The sequence below is a fragment of the Astatotilapia calliptera genome, chromosome 6 (genome assembly GCF_964374335.1).
Source record: "Astatotilapia calliptera chromosome 6, fAstCal68.1, whole genome shotgun sequence".
Taxonomy (NCBI): Eukaryota; Metazoa; Chordata; class Actinopteri; order Cichliformes; family Cichlidae; genus Astatotilapia; species Astatotilapia calliptera.
In genome coordinates this window covers 43,903,551-43,922,270 of record NC_137427.1, presented here as the reverse complement: position 1 = coordinate 43,922,270, position 18,720 = coordinate 43,903,551, and the positions used below count along the sequence as shown (strand labels likewise).

Here is an 18,720-nt window from a genome sequence, read left to right as displayed (position 1 = left end):
ATCGGAACCCTTATCATAAGGGGAGCTGCCAGTCTTTCTGTAGACGAGCTACTTATTCCCTAGACCCTGTCTAGACCCAGCTGGGGGAGCTACCCAGAGCTCCAAACCTAACCCACAGAAGTGGGGAGCTTCCAGTCGACGAGCTCCAAGCTACCAGCCGACGAGCTACTTTAAACCCACAGAGGTGGGGAGCTTCCAGTCGCGACGAGCTACTTTCGCTATTTTAAATTCCCTGAATTTAAAATACGCTTTTACGCAAGATTGTGTCAGTGTGTCTGTATCTACCTGGTCAGTGTCGCCGGGTCTGGTCCACCTCGATCGGGCCCCACCACCGTGGGTCGCTTTCTAGAACGTTGGCCAAGACTCGAATTTAACGCCCTTGGTCTTTGACCACACACCTAGTGTGTGGGCTGTCGACAGACGAACAACGTGGACTGGTCACGGAGATGGGACACGATGGAGGCGCTCCGGCTCCGAAGGACCAAGAAATGTTGGGGGAAAACTCTGTAAAAGACCCAGGAGAAATAAAGACACAATGAGACAAAGTTACTTTCTTTATCAAACGTGTACACGGGTGAGCTGCTAAGAACAACTCACACCATGCACAGTGGCTTGGTAATTTTTATAGGCACAGAGCACAGAGACAGTGAGAACAGGATAACAAATAATAAACAGATAAAATAAAACAACTCCATATATGGTGCTAGTCTCGTCAGCAGAGAGCTAGGGAAGATAAAACAATCTAAAACAATATGTCCCAGAAACAAGATGTGTTTGCTGGGAAAGTCTAAAAAGATAATTCTAAACTAATCTAACCATAGGCAGAGGGCAGACAAAAGGCATCTTTGTACATTTAAAAGAAGGTAAAGAAACATAGAATCATTTTTCCTGTAACATTCCCTCCTGTTTTAACTTATTTTAAATGTATACAACAATTGTCTGTGAAGGTTATTTATTAAGTATCTTAAGCAATTTTTTAATTTTCAAAATGTCAGCATAGCAGAAATGGAAGTCATTTGGTCTAAAGAATAAAACAAAAGAAAATAATAAAAAGAAAAACATAGTAAATGAAAATCATAGTAAATGAAATAACAAGTGGAATAAACAAGAAAAAATAATAAAACTAAACTACAAAAAATAAAGGATAAAAACCTTATATTTTAAAACGAAAACTACAAAAAATAAAAGGATGAAAACTAAAATGAAAACTTTGTATTTAAAAATGATGAAAACCTAATATTTAAAATGAAAACTTTATATTTAAAAATGATGAAAACCTAATATGTAAAATGAAAACTTCAAAAAATACAAGGATGAAAACCTTATATTGTACCTGCATAAACTACTAATGTGTTAATCAGTGCATGATCACTTGAAAAAGGCAGAAGTCATTTTTAATCACCACGTCATTCATTAGCAGTTATTACAAGTTCTCCTCTAACAGAATTGCAACAGGATGCTGGTCTTCTTTAGGCACGGCAACATAAGCAGTCATTGTAGTTGTTATCATCTTTGAAATCATTACTCTTAGGCATGGCGGTGTAGCTGCTCCAGATGTATGGTCAGTGACATATTTTTGCAGAATGGACAAATTCTGCAAAGCTTCATAAATGTCTCCTCCAGTTTCGTATCCATCAGGGATAAAAGTGCAATATGTCTCCCCGATCAGCTTGCAAACTCCTCCTTGTGATGCTGTTAGCAGGTCTAGTGTCAGTCTGTTCTGCAGCACCATCGTTCTGATGGCCTGCTGTTCTCCTGCTAAGGCCGTTCCCAGGGCCTTAGTTAAGTTGATGTGTCGTAGCAGAGCATATCGGTTGATTTCCACGTGATCCCGCACCTCGGCAACTCCAATGCCGGGGATCAAGCTCTGTAAGAATTTCACTCCTCCTCAGATGCGAAACTCTGGTTCCTTTACTGCTTGGTGCCGTCCGTGCACATCCTGTCTGGTAATGAGTCTTTGTTTGTAGTATCATTCGGTAGCTGTAGTTGGAGCGACAGTTGAGGCTCATCAGTGTCGCGTTACTGGCACAGGTTTCGTTGAGTGAACAGTCCATACACTTCCTCTCGTTCCTTGGTGGGCAGAAAGTGTATATGTATTTGCATAGCAGTCAGTTTTATTATTCAAGTAAGCTGTAGTGTTCATAAACTGCCACCAGAAATTAGTGGCATAGCCATGGGGAAACTTGGTGTACTTTCCTTTGTCATACAGTGTCTGCCTTTTCTCCATGTAGCGTGACTTATTGTCCCTCACGGAAGCAAAGATGGGGAGCCCGGCCATGGTCAGGGCCACTGCAGTTATTAAGAGCCACCACCTCATGACGACGGGACACACCCTCCTGTCGCGAGTAGACCCCCCGGCCAGGAAAGCTGACCCCTCCACCGGGCGAGATCACAACAAGTGGGCAAGCCTGCCGTCAGCTGTGTTTAGATGGCTTCACTGACTCGCCTGCAGTGACTCTGATGGATCCAGGATGGTCGTTCCGCAATTTTGCAAGCTCCAGTTTTTCCTTTGGAGCACTTTGATCAGAACCCAGTCACCGGGCTGTGATCTGCAAGACACTTGATAGACATCATTAAATTCTTCGTCATTTACAATCATCTCTTTATTTTCCTACAACTTAGACATACATTTTGCTACTGAAATTGTATCTGCCTTTTTCACTGGGTAGATTTCTGGCCACTTTGAGAATACATCTATAACCACTAGGGTGTATTTTTACCCTTGGCATTCATTTAGCTCAATAAAGTCCATATGGATTGTGTGGTCTCAGGTTTCCCTGAGCATTATATTTTTGACACGTCATGCACGTTCTGACAAATTGTTTTGCTGAGGTTTCAAAACGGTTCTAGCAGGCGTTGTCTCTATGTTATCTGCTGTTGCTGCGTGGCTGTCTGCAGCCTTGGTGTTTGTGACTTTGCTCGCCTCTCTGTTCCTGATAGCCACCTGCGAATTAGTGTTTTAGTCTGTTGTCAACACGTCAGCCTTATTTCTAAGTTACAGAATGCTTCTTCTCCTTTTTTTTTTTTTTTTTTTTTTGGTTTGGGAGAATAGATGCAACTCTACATTTTCACTTAAGGCATTTTTAGATAATTTCTAGTTCTTCAAACAAGTCATGGATCTCACACATTTCAAACTTTCAAGTTAGGGTTGTTTCCCATTTATACAAATATATATATATTTAACTTTGCATTGCTCACAGCTCATAGCTCACAGCTCTAAACCTAGGCATTTTTCAATCATATGCCTAATCACTATGTGTCACTGTGATTCTCAAGTATGGTCACAAGTTCGTTTAAATTCGTTTCCAAAACCAACAAAATAATCAAACAAAAACAAAAAACATAAACGTGTCAGGACACAAAAGAAAAAGAAAAATGCTGCCACCCGTACAAGGCAGAAGTCTGCATATGTTGGCTTGTAATAGCATGCAGCTTGTAACATGGTAGACTAATGTGCCTGTGTTAATTCAGCTCCATATTATTGTGTGAAGTTGCACTGGGTTGGGAGTGGTTTTGTGGTTGTCACATTTTTGGTGAGCCAATGGCTGGAATGGGGTTGGACTAATTAGAGGCAGGTGTACTTGATTGCACTGATACACTGGTCTACTTATAGCCCACACTACAAACACTGCTGTGTTGTTTTGTCTCTCTGTGCAGTCCAGGGCCTATTATATGCCACAGCCTAAAGGCAGCAGAGTTGCAGAGGCTTGAGTGACCACTGACTATATGCTTGCAGGGTGGTGGGTCTCCAAGGACAACTTCTAACCCTGTTAAAGGCAACATGTGGGGTGCAACTTGGCCGTGTGGCATAGCTGGCTCTGGCCTTGGGACTGTGTGTTTTTATACAATTCATAAGTGGGACACTGGACTGTTTTATCTTTTATCTCTTGATATATTTTTCGTCAATAAATTATCTTTTAGAATTTTATTGACTGACATCTTTTTGCCCATGACTGAAACGGTTGGTCAGACCTAGAGTCTTTCTTTGGGCAGAATAGCAGCTTCTGCTCTAAAAGAAACAAATAAATAAAAAGAAAAGAAAATGTGGAACATGCTCATCAGCTTAGCAGTGTCTACATATTTAATTCAGCTTCTCAATCCTGTAGTTTTAGCTGTTGTCTACAGGGTTTTGCTTATTGGTTGTTATTATAGGTGTGCTCTATATCTCAGCAATGTGTCATTCTAGAATGATAAGTTTCAAGCTGGTCAAGTGCCTCTATGCACTTCATTAGTTTAGTTATTCTCTGTATTGTCTTCATCTCACATGTCATTACACTGAGTTTCAGCAAACCTTAAGCTTGATGTAGACTACTGCTTAACAATTATCCACCTCACATCATAACCGATTAAGGTGCCTCTTCATATTAATATTATGTCATTGTTAATATTATCCTCTTTGTCTTATATAACAGCAATAGCATATTATAATATTTTATCAGTGTGTACCACTATACTACTCCTGAGCCAATTTGTTAGTTAGGATCATCTTATTCAGCAAACAGATAATTTAGAATTCATCCAATCTGCGGTCACATTTGTTCTCTCTGTTGCATGGCGGACCAGGCAGTTCTATTATAATATATTATTTATATTTTATTTTGTATCCATCAAGGGCTTCAGATGACCTGCAGAATCATCCTTTTCCCAGGGTGGAGACAGTTACCTTTTCACACACTGTCCTTGGCTGAACAATGACACAGCCTTAATATACTTTATTTATGTTATTAAAATATTTTCGTGTGAATTATTTGCTTTATATTCATTTTATACATTGTGGGCATGGTCATCATGCCAACTGTGTTTCATTGATAATATCACTTTACAGGTTGTTATCCTTGCTATTATTAATTTCAAATACTCTAAAGATAATTTCTACTGTAATTTTCTCTTTGTTTATCTTTATTTCGTACTTTTTATATTTATATCTACTCAGTGGGGTCTGTTTTCAACCCTTTTAAACTACTACAAAACTACTGTGATCTCTAGTTTTCACTTAATAAGGGATTATTATGTTCTTCCTGATATGGGTGTTGCTGCACATGCGGCTGCAGGAATGAGTGATGGTTTACTAAAAGGATTGTGGACACTGCACAGTGTCTCGTCTTCTGGTTTTACTAAACTGGCAGTTGGATTCTGTTCTTCTGACTGTTTATATTTTGTTTTCTTAAATCTCTCTCTGTTTTTGTCCGGCGTCTGGACTTTTCTTTTCTCACCACTGCTCGTCAGCAGGAATGAGTTTTAATTTCACTTGCTTGATTACCCATCTTATTTATGTATTTACTTATTTTTGTTTAAGTAATATATACACGATACAGCTGCTATCACCTTCGCTGGTATTAGAGACGAGAGTGGTTGCTCACACGCCCTTCTACTTTCGGACTATTTCCAAAAGCGGTGTGAACTTTACGAGACGGAACTCGACCGTTCTCTCAACTCACCAGCACGTCAGTGAATAGCAGTAAAAGAAAAAACACAGTAGGAGCAGCTCAGTCTCTTATTGGACCGTGAAAATTCAGCTTGCTCCGTTAATTAAAACAATACACACACACACATTCACATTCACACCTATTCGCGCGATCGGAACCCTTATCATAAGGGGAGCTGCCAGTCTTTCTGTAGACGAGCTACTTATTCCCTAGACCCTGTCTAGACCCAGCTGGGGGAGCTACCCAGAGCTCCAAACCTAACCCACAGAAGTGGGGAGCTTCCAGTCGACGAGCTCCAAGCTACCAGCCGACGAGCTACTTTAAACCCACAGAGGTGGGGAGCTTCCAGTCGCGACGAGCTACTTTCGCTATTTTAAATTCCCTGAATTTAAAATACGCTTTTACGCAAGATTGTGTCAGTGTGTCTGTATCTACCTGGTCAGTGTCGCCGGGTCTGGTCCACCTCGATCGGGCCCCACCACCGTGGGTCGCTTTCTAGAACGTTGGCCAAGACTCGAATTTAACGCCCTTGGTCTTTGACCACACACCTAGTGTGTGGGCTGTCGACAGACGAACAACGTGGACTGGTCACGGAGATGGGACACGATGGAGGCGCTCCGGCTCCGAAGGACCAAGAAATGTTGGGGGAAAACTCTGTAAAAGACCCAGGAGAAATAAAGACACAATGAGACAAAGTTACTTTCTTTATCAAACGTGTACACGGGTGAGCTGCTAAGAACAACTCACACCATGCACAGTGGCTTGGTAATTTTTATAGGCACAGAGCACAGAGACAGTGAGAACAGGATAACAAATAATAAACAGATAAAATAAAACAACTCCATATATGGTGCTAGTCTCATCAGCAGAGAGCTAGGGAAGATAAAACAATCTAAAACAATATGTCCCAGAAACAAGATGTGTTTGCTGGGAAAGTCTAAAAAGATAATTCTAAACTAATCTAACCATAGGCAGAGGGCAGACAAAAGGCATCTTTGTACATTTAAAAGAAGGTAAAGAAACATAGAATCATTTTTCCTGTAACACAATGGAATTTGAATGAAAACAACAGAATTTGAGAACAGACAATGGAATATGAATGAAAACAACAGAATTTGAATGAAAAGAACAGAATTTGATCAAAAACAAAAGAACTTGGAATGAAAACAACAGAATTTGAACGAAAACAACGGAATTTGAATGAAAACAACGAAATTAGAATGTACAGAACAGAGTTTGAATTAAAACAATTAAATTAGAATATATAGAACAGAGTTTGAATGAAAGCAACAGAATTCTAAAACAAACAATAGAATTTGAATAAAAAGAGTAGAATTAGAATGAAAACAACGGAATTTGAAAAAACAGAACAGAATTTGAATCAAAACAATAGAATTTGAATGAAAAAAACGGAATTAAAATGAAAACGAAGGAATTTGAATGAAAACAACAGAATTTGAGAACAAACAATGGAATTTGAATGAAAACAACAGAATTTGAGAACAAACATAGGAATTTGAATTAAAACAATGAAATTTGAATGAAAACAACAGAATTGGAATGAAAACAACGAAATTAGAATGTACAGAACAGAGTTTGAATTAAAACAATTGAATTAAAATGTACAGGACAGAGGAATTTGAATGAAAACAACGGAAGTAGAATGTATAGAACAGAGTTTGCATGAAAACAACAGAATTCTAAAACAAACAAAAGAATTTGAATAAAAAGAGTAGAATTAGAATGAAAACAAAAGCATTTGAATGAAAACAATGGAATTTCAATGAAAAGAACAGAATTTGAGAACAAACAATGGAATTTTAATGAAAACAACAGAATTTGAACGAAAACAACGGAATTTGAATGAAAACAACAGAATTTGAGAACAAACACAGGAATTTGAATTAAAACAATGGAATTTGAATGAAAACAACAGAATTTGAATGAAAAGAACAGAATTTGATCAAAAACCAAAGAACTTTGAATGAAAACAACAGAATTTGAACGAAAACAACGGAATTTGAATTAAAACAATTAAATTAGAATGTACAAAACAGAGTTTGAATTAAAACAATTAAATTAGAATATATAGAACATAGTTTGAATGAAAGCAACAGAATTCTAAAACAAACAATCGAATTTGAATAAAAAGAGTAGAATTAGAATGAAAACAACGGAATTTGAAAAAACAGAACAGAATTTGAATCAAAACAATGGAATTTGAATGAAAACAACAGAATTGGAATGAAAACAATGAAATTAGAATGTACAGAACAGAGTTTGAATTAAAACAATTGAATTAGAATGTACAGAACAGAGTTTGAATTAAAACAATTGAATTAGAATGTACAGAACAGAGTTTGAATGAAAACAACGGAAGTAGAATGTATAGAACAGAGTTTGAATGAAAACAACAGAATTCTAAAACAAACAATAGAATTTGAATAAAAAGAGTAGAATTAGAATGAAAACAAACGCATTTGAATGAAAACAATGGAATTTGAATGAAAACAACAGAATTTGAATGAAAACAACGGAATTTGAATGAAAATAAACAAAATTAGAATGTACAGAACAGTTTGAATGAAAACTACGGAATTACAATGTATAGAACAGAGTTTGAATGAAAGCAAGATTGCCTCAGTTGTATCGTGAGTGTAATTTCAAATAAAATAAAATAAAACTCAGAAGCGTCTATTCTTCTTCTTCTTCTTCTTCTTATTAATAAACAATGGGATTTGAATGAAAACAACAGAATTTGAGAACAAACACAGGAATTTGAATTAAAACAATGAAATTTGAATGAAAACAACAGAATTGGAATTAAAAGAACAGAATGTGATCAAAAGCCAAAGAATTTGCATGAAAACAACAGAATTTGAACGAAAACAACGGAATTTGATTGAAAACAACAGGATTATAATGTATAGAACATAGTTTGAATGATAGCAACAGAATTCTAAAACAAACAATAGATTTTGAATAAAAAGAGTAGAATTAGAATGAAAACAAAAGCATTTGAATGAAAACAACGGAATTTGAATGAACAGAACAGAATTTGAATGAAAACAATTGAATTTGAATGAAAACAACGAAATTAGAATGTATAGAACAGAGTTTGAATGAAAACAATGGAATTAGAATGTATAGAACAGAGTTTGAATGAAAGCAACAGAATTCTAAAACAAACAATAGAATCTGAATAAAAAGAGTAGAATTAGAATTTAGTATTTATTTATTTATTTATTGTCATTGTCAAGAACAATGAAATTGCGTTTGGGGCTTCCATACAACCCCAAAAAAAGAAGAAAATAATAAATACCCCTTAAAACCCAAGTGTACATATTTAACCCAGTGTGACTCCAATGCAATAAGACAATCCTTAGCAATAATGTTCGTAGAAATTCAGACAAAGACCTGAGAAACATGACAAAATACAACAATGCAACCCATTCAATATTATTGTACTGTGAGATATGATATCAGATATGATAGTTATCTATTTAAGAAAGAGGGGGGGGGGGCAGGAGGGGGAAGAGAATAAAGATATGATGCACCAATGCAGACCAGTTCATTGCTATTAAGAAGTTGGATATGGTTATTGTCCGTGAGAGGGGGGCAGAGAGTTCAGGAGCCTCACAGCCTGTGGATACAGGCTGTTGGCCAGTCTGGATGTTCTGGCCTGTATAGACCTGTACCTTCTCCCTGAGGGCAGCAGATGGAAAAGGTGGCGCGCAGGGTGATGTTGGTCCCGCAGGATACTGTGCACCCTCAGACAGCGAGTGGGGAAGATATTACTGATCTCTGGCAGACTTGTTCCAATAATTCTGCCAGCTTCTTTCACCACCCGCTGGAGTGCTTGCTGATCGGCCTTGGTGCAGCTGGGGAACCACACTAGAAATCCATACGTCAGAACGCTGCTGATGGCACAGTTGTAGAAGTTCAACATCAGAGATCTGGGAATGTGTGCGCTCCGCAGTCTCCTCAGGTAGTAGAGGCGCTGTTGGGCCTTCCGTACAACTGAGGTGATATGGTTGCCCCAGGACAGGTCCTCGGTCACAGTTACCCCCAAGAATTTAAAACTGCTCACCCTCTCCACCGCCTCACTGCCAATGAAGAGAGGCAGATGGTTGTTATGACCCCTCTTCCGGAAATCTACAATGATCTCCTTGGTCTTTTTGGTGTTTAAGACCAAGTTATTGTCGTGGCACCATGACTCTAGTTGTTGCACCTCTGTCCTATAGTTTGTCTCATCATTGTTGGATATAAGTCCGAGCACTGTAGTGTCATCTGCAAACTTAACAATGAGATTGGACGCGCAGGAGGAAATACAGTCATGGGTGAAGAGAGTGTATAGCAGAGGGCTCAGAACACACCCCTGAGGGGCACCGGTGTTGACCACAAGGGTGGAAGAGGTGTTCTTACCCACTCTGACACTCTGTCTACGGTTAGTGAGGAAGTCCACAATCCAGTTGCACAGAGAAGAGTTAAGTCCCAGTTGGTGGAGTTTGGGACGGAGTTTGTATGGCCGGATGGTATTAAAAGCCGAGCTGTAGTCTACAAAGAGGAGCCGTGCATAGGTGTTCCTGTGTTCCAAGTGCTTCAGTAATGTGTGCAGCACTGTGGCGATCGCATCCTCGGTTGACCGGTTCTCCCTGTATGCAAACTGATGCGAGTCCAGGGATGGTGGAAAAGCAGCTCTGATGTGTTTAATGACCAGTCTCTCCAGGCATTTGGCGGGAATGGGGGTGAGTGCCACAGGTCTGAAATCGTTCAGACATGTGACATTTGACTGTTTTGGGATGGGAACGATGGTTGCTGGTTTGAAACAGGATGGTACCAGTGAACAGGACAACGAGGTGTTATATATAGAGGTGAAGACGTCCGCCAGGTCCGCAGCACAGTCTTTTAGCACCCGGCCCAGCACTCCATCCGGCCCGGCCGCCTTCCTGGTGTTAATGCTCCGGAACACACGCCTCAGCTCATGAGTGCTCAGGACCGGAGCAGGGTCGGTTGAGGGGAGAGGGGACAGGACAGGGTCGGTGTTCTCCCTGTCAAAACGGGCATAAAAGAGATTTAGATCCTCAGCCAGAGTAGAACTGTCGGCTGAGGGTGATGGTGTTCTTCTTTTGTAGTCCGTGATAGCCCTGATGCCCTCCCAGACCTGCCTTGGGTTTGTGTTGTTCTCAAACTTGGCCTCGATACGCCTCCTGTGCTGCTGCTTGGCAGTCTTGATGCCTCTTCTCAGGTTGGCCCTGGCAGCACTGTATGCCTCCTGGTCCCCGGATTTGAAAGCGTTGTTCCTTGTTCGAATAAGTTGTTGAACTCCGTGTGTCATCCAGGGTGGATTATTAGGGAACACACGGAATCGTTTCCAAGTTGTTACATTGTCCACACAGAAACAGATGTAGTCCAAGACAGTGGAGGTGTAACTGTCCAATGCGACACGATTGTCAGTGTCCTGCACCTTGAATACATCCCAGTCTGTGCAGTGGAAACAGTCCTGAAGCATCGGAATAGCATCCTGCGGCCATGTTCTCACGGTTTTGGTTGTAATCCCAGTGCTCTTGATCTTTTGTGTGTATATTGGGTGTAGCAGAAGGGAGAGATGGTCTGACAGACCCAGGTGGGGATAAGCCTGGGCTCTGTACGCATTCGCCATGTTGGTGTACACCTGGTCCAACGTTCTATCTCCTCTGGTAGCACACTTCACATTACGGTGGAAATTGTGAAGTACAGATTTCAGGTCCGCGTGGTTAAAATCCCCAGCCGCAATAAAGACACTGTCCGGGTGTGCTACCAGGCTGTTATTGATGCTGCTGCTCAATTGTGCTAACGCTAGCTTAGCATTAGCATCTGGTGGAATGTAAACAGCGCAGATGTAAACGGCAGAAAATTCCCGAGGGAGATAGAATGGACGGCACTTTAACACCAACAGTTCTACCTCTGTACTGCACAGTTTTTCCGTTACCGTGACGTTCGTGCACCAAAGGTTGTTAATATAGATGCACAGCCCCCCGCCAGTCTTCTTACCCGAGTCCGCAGACCTGTCGGCTCGATAGGCGGCGCGGCCTGCTAGATCAATAGCTGCATCGGGAATGGCGCTGTCCAGCCAGGTTTCAGTGAAAATCATGCACGAACAGTTATTAAAAGTCCGTCGAGTGGCGATCTGCAGTCGTATTTCATCCAGTTTGTAACGGATTGAACGGGCGTTGGAGAGGAATATGATCGGGAGTGGTGGTTTAAACGGACTAGTCTTTAGCCGTGCCCACAGGCCTCCCCGCTTGCCTCTCTTCTGCCTCCGCTCGCAACGTCTCCTCCTGCGGCATGCTGTTGCGGGTAGCCCCGGGGGTTGCTTAACGATCTCCGGGGGGATGAGATACTCGGATGTTAGTTGAAGATCTCCACAGCTTAGTTGTAGTAGATCATCTCTGTTGTATTGAAGTAACCCCAGACTGTGTGAAATAATACACAGTACCACCAAAAGTGCAAAAGTGTAGGAGCTCCGGGCCGCTGCGTCTGTGCGCGCCGCCATCATTCAAAAGCATTTGAATGAAAACAATGGAATTTCAATGGAATTTCAATGAAAAGAACGGAATTTGACAACAAACAATAGAATCTGAATAAAAAGAGTAGAATTAGAATGAAAACAAAAGCATTTGAATGAAATCAAAAGAATTTGAATGAAAACAACAGAATTTGCATGAAAACAACGAAATTAGAATGTACAGAACAGAGTTTGAATTAAAACAATTGAATTAGAATGTACAGAACAGAGTTTGAATGAAAACAATGGAAGTAGAATGTATAGAACAGAGTTTGAATGAAAACAACGGAATTAGAATGTATAGAACAGAATTTGAATGAAAGCAACAGAATTCTAAAACAAACAATAGAATCTGAATAAAAAGAGTAGAATTAGAATGAAAACAAAAGCATTTGAATGAAAACAACGGAATTTCAATGAAAAGAACAGAATTTGAGAACAAACAATGGAATCTGAATGAAAACAACAGAGTTTGAACGAAAACAACGGAATTTGAATGAAAACAACGAAATTAGAATGTACAGAACAGAGTTTGAATTAAAACAATGGAATTAGAATATATAGAACGGAGTTTGAATGAAAGCAACAGAATTCTAAAACAAACAATAGAATTTGAATAAACAGAGTAGAATTAGAATGAAAACAAAAGCATTTGAATGAAAACAACGGAATTTGAATGAACAGAACAGAATTCACTTCCTGTTTGCCATTCATGTCACTTCCTGTTTGCCATTTGTTTGAAAGTTGTGTTTTTATCGTGTCCTGTGGATTTTTGAAATTTGGCCATCAATTTCTGGAGCAAAGACTACTCAAATTGTTGGAACTTTTTGTACAACCCTGTCTGGATTACGACTTTGATACATGATATTGGACTGGACTAACGGAGTTAACGAGGTAATTGCAGGCTAGCCAACACGTTACCAGGCTAACAGCTGACTGAGGAATCAGCTGACTGAACCTGCTACCAGGGTAACCAGATAAAATGGGGCCGAAGAGGACACCGACAGCTGAGGAAGTCGAGGACATTAAAAAGTCTCTTGACTTCATAATGGAGGAAATTTCTACTATCAGACTGCAGCAGAAAAATATCATTGAAATTGTGGAGGAGGTAAAGCTCCTCAGCATCCAAAATGCCGAAAAAGATAAAATAATTGCATACCTGGAAAGTAAGGTCGCTGAGAACAAACAATAGAATTTGAATGAAAACAACAGAATTTGAGAACAAACAATGGAATTTGAATGAAAACAACAGAATTTGATCAAAAACCAAAGAATTTGAATGAAAACAACAGAATTTGAACGAAAACAACGACAGAAGAATGTACAGAACAGAGTTTGCATTAAAACAACGGAATTAGAATGTATAGAACAGAGTTTGAATGAAAACAACGAAATAAGAATGTATAGAACAGAGTTTGAATGAAAGCAACAGAATTCTAAAACAAATAAAGGAATTTGAATAAAAAGAACAGAATTAGAATGAAAACAAAAGCATTTGAATGAAAACAACGGAATTTGAATGAAAACAAAAGCATTTGAATGAAAACAACGGAATTTGAATGAAAACAACAGAATCTGAATGAAAACAATGGAAGTTTAAAAGAAACAACAGAATTAGAATGAAAACAACGGAATTTGAATGAAAACAAGGGAATTAGAATCAAAATGATGGAATTTGAATGAAAACAAGGGGAATAGAATCAAAACGATGGAATTAGAATGAAAACAACGGAATTTGAATGAAAACAAGGGAATTAGAATCAAAACGATGGAATTTGAATGAAAACAACAGAATTTCAGAACAAACAATGGAATTTGAATGAAAACAACAGAATTTCAGAACAAACAATGGAAATTGAATGAAAACAACAGAATTTGAATTAAAACAATGGAATTTGAATGAACAGAACAGAATTTGAATGAAAAGAACAGAATTTGATCAAAAACCAAAGAATTTGCATGAAATCAACAAATTTTGAATGAAAACAACGAAATTAGAATGTATAGAACAGAGTTTGAATGAAAACAATGGAATTAGAATGTATAGAACAGAGTTTGAATGTAAGCAAAAGAATTCTAAAACAAACAATAGAATGTGAATAAAAACAACAGAATTCTGAAAAAAAACAATAGAATGTGAATAAAAAGAGTAGAATTAGAATGAAAAGCATTTGAATGAAAACAATGGAATTTGAATGAAAACAACAGAATTTGAATGAAAACAATGGAAGTTTTAAAAAAACAACATAATATGAATGAAAACAACATAATTTGAATGAAAACAACGGAATTAAAAGGAAAATGATGGAATTTGAATGAAAATAACCGAATTTGAGAACAAACAAAGGAATTTTAATTAAAACAATGGAATTTGAACAAAAACAACGGAATTTGAATGAAAACAACAGGATTATAATGTATAGAACAGACTTTGAATGAAAGCAACAGAATTCTAAAACAAACAATAGAATTTGAATAAAAAGAGTAGAATTAGAATGAAAACAAAAGTATTAGAATGAGAAAAACGGAATTTCAATGAAACAAACAGAATTTGAGAACAAACAATGGAATTTGAATGAAAACAAAGGAATGTGAATGAAAAGAACAGAATTTGATTCAAAACAACGGAATTTGAATGAAATCAACAGAATTTGAATGAAAACAATGGAAGTTTTAAAAAAACAACATAATATGAATGAAAACAACATAATTTGAATGAAAACAACGGAATTAAAAGGAAAATGATGGAATTTGAATGAAAATAACCGAATTTGAGAACAAACAAAGGAATTTTAATTAAAACAATGGAATTTGAACAAAAACAACGGAATTTGAATGAAAACAACAGGATTATAATGTATAGAACAGACTTTGAATGAAAGCAACAGAATTCTAAAACAAACAATAGAATTTGAATAAAAAGAGTAGAATTAGAATGAAAACAAAAGTATTAGAATGAGAAAAACGGAATTTCAATGAAACAAACAGAATTTGAGAACAAACAATGGAATTTGAATGAAAACAAAGGAATGTGAATGAAAAGAACAGAATTTGATTCAAAACAACGGAATTTGAATGAAATCAACAGAATTTGAATGAAAACAATGGAAGTTTTAAAAAAACAACATAATATGAATGAAAACAACATAATTTGAATGAAAACAACGGAATTAAAAGGAAAATGATGGAATTTGAATGAAAATAACCGAATTTGAGAACAAACAAAGGAATTTTAATTAAAACAATGGAATTTGAACAAAAACAACGGAATTTGAATGAAAACAACAGGATTATAATGTATAGAACAGACTTTGAATGAAAGCAACAGAATTCTAAAACAAACAATAGAATTTGAATAAAAAGAGTAGAATTAGAATGAAAACAAAAGTATTAGAATGAGAAAAACGGAATTTCAATGAAACAAACAGAATTTGAGAACAAACAATGGAATTTGAATGAAAACAAAGGAATGTGAATGAAAAGAACAGAATTTGATCAAAAACCAAAGAATTTGAACGAAAACAACGGATTTAAAATGAAAATGATGGATTTTCAATGAAAAGAATGAAATTTGAATGAAATGAAAAGAATTTGAATGAAAACAAAAGAATTTGAGAACAAACAATGGAATTTGAACGAAAAATACAGAATTTGATCAAAAACCAAAGAATTTGCATGAAAACAACAGAATTTGAGAACAAACAATGGAATTTGAATAAAAACAGTAGAAGTAGAATGAAAACAAAAGCATTTGAATGAAAAGAACGGAATTTCAATGAAAAGAACGGAATTAGAATGAAATTAATAGAATTTGAATGAAAACAATGGAATTTGTATGAACAGAACAGAATTTGAATGAAAACAATGGAATTTGAATGAAAACAACGGAATTTGAATGAACAGAAAATAATTTGAATGAAAACAATGGAGGTTTAAAACAAACAACAGAATTAGAATGAAAACAACGGAATTTTAATGAAAACAACAGAATTTGAGAACAAACAATGGAATTTGAATAAAAAGAGTAGAATTAGAATGAAAACAACGGAATTTGAATGAAAAAAACGAAATTAGAATGTACAGAACAGAGTTTGAATGAAAACAACGGAATTGCAAAAGAAACAATAGAATTTGAATAAAAAGAGTAGAATTAGAATGAAAACAAAACCATTTGAATGAAAACAACGGAATTTCAATGAAAAGAACAGAGTTTGAGAACAAACAATGGAATTTGAATGAAAACAACGAAATTTCAATGAAAACAACGAAATTAGAATGTACAGAACAGAGTTTGAATGAAACAAAGGAATTAGAAGGAAAAGAGAATTAAAATGAAAACAACGGAATTTGAATGACAACAACGGAAGTAGAAAGTACAGAACAGAATTTGAATCAAAACAATGAAATTTGAATGAACAGAACAGAATTTTAATCAAAACAATGGATTTGAATGAAAACAACAGAATTTGAATGAAAACAATGGAAGTTTAAAACAAACAACAGAACTAGAATGAAAACAGCGGAATTAACATGAAAACGACAGAATTTTAATGAAAACGACAGTATTTGAGAACAAACAATGGAATTTGAATAAAAAGAGTAGAATTAGAATGATAACAAAAGCATTTGAATGAAAACAACGGAACTTCGATGAACAGAACAGAATTTGAATGAAAAAAACGGAATTTGAATGAACAGAACTGTGGTATCGCAAGAAATTAGTAGGTTATATAAATATATGAGTATGCATAATAGTTATTATTCATAGATACCTACATCCTAAGTTCCTGTTATTCTTCTGAAAGAAACAGAATGAGTGTGTCGTTATAATGGTAATGCCAGGAGAGGCAGTATTAGTTCTGTGGTACATTAATGTGTAAGGAAGTGGAAGAAGAGTGTGTCCTGTAGGAGGCAGTAGAAAATGGATGCTCATGTTCTGTACATGCCCTGAAAGAAAGGTTCAGTAAACCAGTTGCAACGATGCTCCGGTGTAAGGCTCAGTTATTGTATTTTTATTTTTTGAAAATGCAACAAGAACAGAATTTGAATCAAAACAATGGAAGTTTAAAACAAAAGACAGAATTAGAGTGAAAACAACAGAATTTGAGAACAAACAATGGAATTTGAATAAAAAGAGTAGAATTAGAATGATAACAAAAGCATTTGAATGAAAACAACGGAATTTCAATGAAAAGAAAAGAATTTGATCAAAAACAAAATAATTTGCATGAAAACAACAGAATTAGAATGAAAACAACGGAATTTGAATGAACCCATACGGTAAAAAAATACATTTTTCCTGGCCAAAATATATTTCAAATATATGGTAAATATATTTTGTATTTGTGATGCTCCAAAAAAATATATTTTTGAAATTGAAAATATATTTCTTTCAAACCAAAATACATTTCAAAACATATTTTAGGGTGAAGAAAATACATTTCCAACCTTACAGTAGAATGTATATCAAAGTATCCTTTATTTAAAATTTATTTAGTGCAATAATGATGATAATGATAACAATACTAAAAGTAACATGTTTTATGCACATCTGCAAAAAACAGTTGGATTCAAACAAAACAGAGTCAAAGGTCTATCACGAATTAGGTTGTTTATTCATTTGCTTACAGTATTTCACATTACACAATATCTCACTATAATGTAGCGTTCATTGACTTTGAAATTATCTGTCAGTGATACAGTAAACAAGATACAACAACTGCTATGTACACTTTAGTTTTTGACAATATATACAATTTAGTACTTAAAGGAACACACTCCACTGTTTTGGAAATAGGCTCATTCTCCATCTCCCTCAGAGTTAAAAATGCAGCGTCTTCTTTCTAGATCCGTACGTTAATAGGGCTCTGGAGCGTGATCTTACGGGATGGGGCGTAGCCAGGATTTTTGGTCAAGGTGCCATATTAGCAGGCCAAACAAATGCTTGCTGTGTGGTCGGTTGTAATGTTAGATTGCACTACCGACAAAGGAATAAGCTTGAAAACAGGCTCTCTTTTCATTGTTTCCTCACCTGGAAACATCATGAGGGAGCTTATGTGTTGGATGTTACCAAAAGAAGCCGTCTAGCCTGGATAGCAGCTGCGAGACGAGCTGATATTCAGTTCTCTACCAGCCACAGATATCTGTTGGTGTGCTCCAGTATTTTCATTCAGGTAAGTTCTAAATAAGTTCATATTATTATTTATAGCCTGTTAATTTTATTTTCAATAGCACAAACTTAGAACAAACATGCAGAACTACCTTCTATTTATAGAGTTGCTAATTATTTGGCATTATTGCAACAAACCAGCCTATGAAATGAATGAAACAAATCCTGACTGGGTTCCAACACTACACATGGGGCACTACGAAATCCCTGCTTCAAACTACATGCTACATACCACCATGCCAATCAGATTACTTCTTCCATGTGAGGGTAAAAAGGTGACCTTCCTGGATAAGATGGCAAAGGTTTGCTGCGTTTTGGTGAACATGTGCCCCAGTGTGGTAGTAAAACCAGGGAAAAATGCTCTTGTTAAATACTTTTAAGTCTTGTGCTGTTTATGTAGTGATAAGTTTTCAAAAGAGACAGTAAATTACAGAATGCTAGTAGTGGGTGATATTATACAAATGCTGTCATGATTTTATGTGAACATTTTGTCATTTGTAAACTATACATAACATTTTTTCTACATTGTAACTGATGTGATGTTCGACAAAGTGCTTTTAATTAAAAATAGGCAAACA

At 36.7% G+C, this 18,720-nt stretch overlaps 1 long non-coding RNA gene across 1 annotated transcript; it reads right to left on the bottom strand.

The window, feature by feature from the left end:
- Nucleotides 1-546: 546 nt before the first annotated feature.
- Nucleotides 547-1,388, bottom strand: LOC145429622 (uncharacterized). Its single transcript, XR_013909884.1, has 2 exons — nt 1,278-1,388; nt 547-1,233 (listed from the first exon to the last, which is right to left on the bottom strand). It is a non-coding gene; the product is annotated as an uncharacterized LOC145429622 (long non-coding RNA).
- Between the last annotated feature and the right edge of the window lie 17,332 nt (nt 1,389-18,720).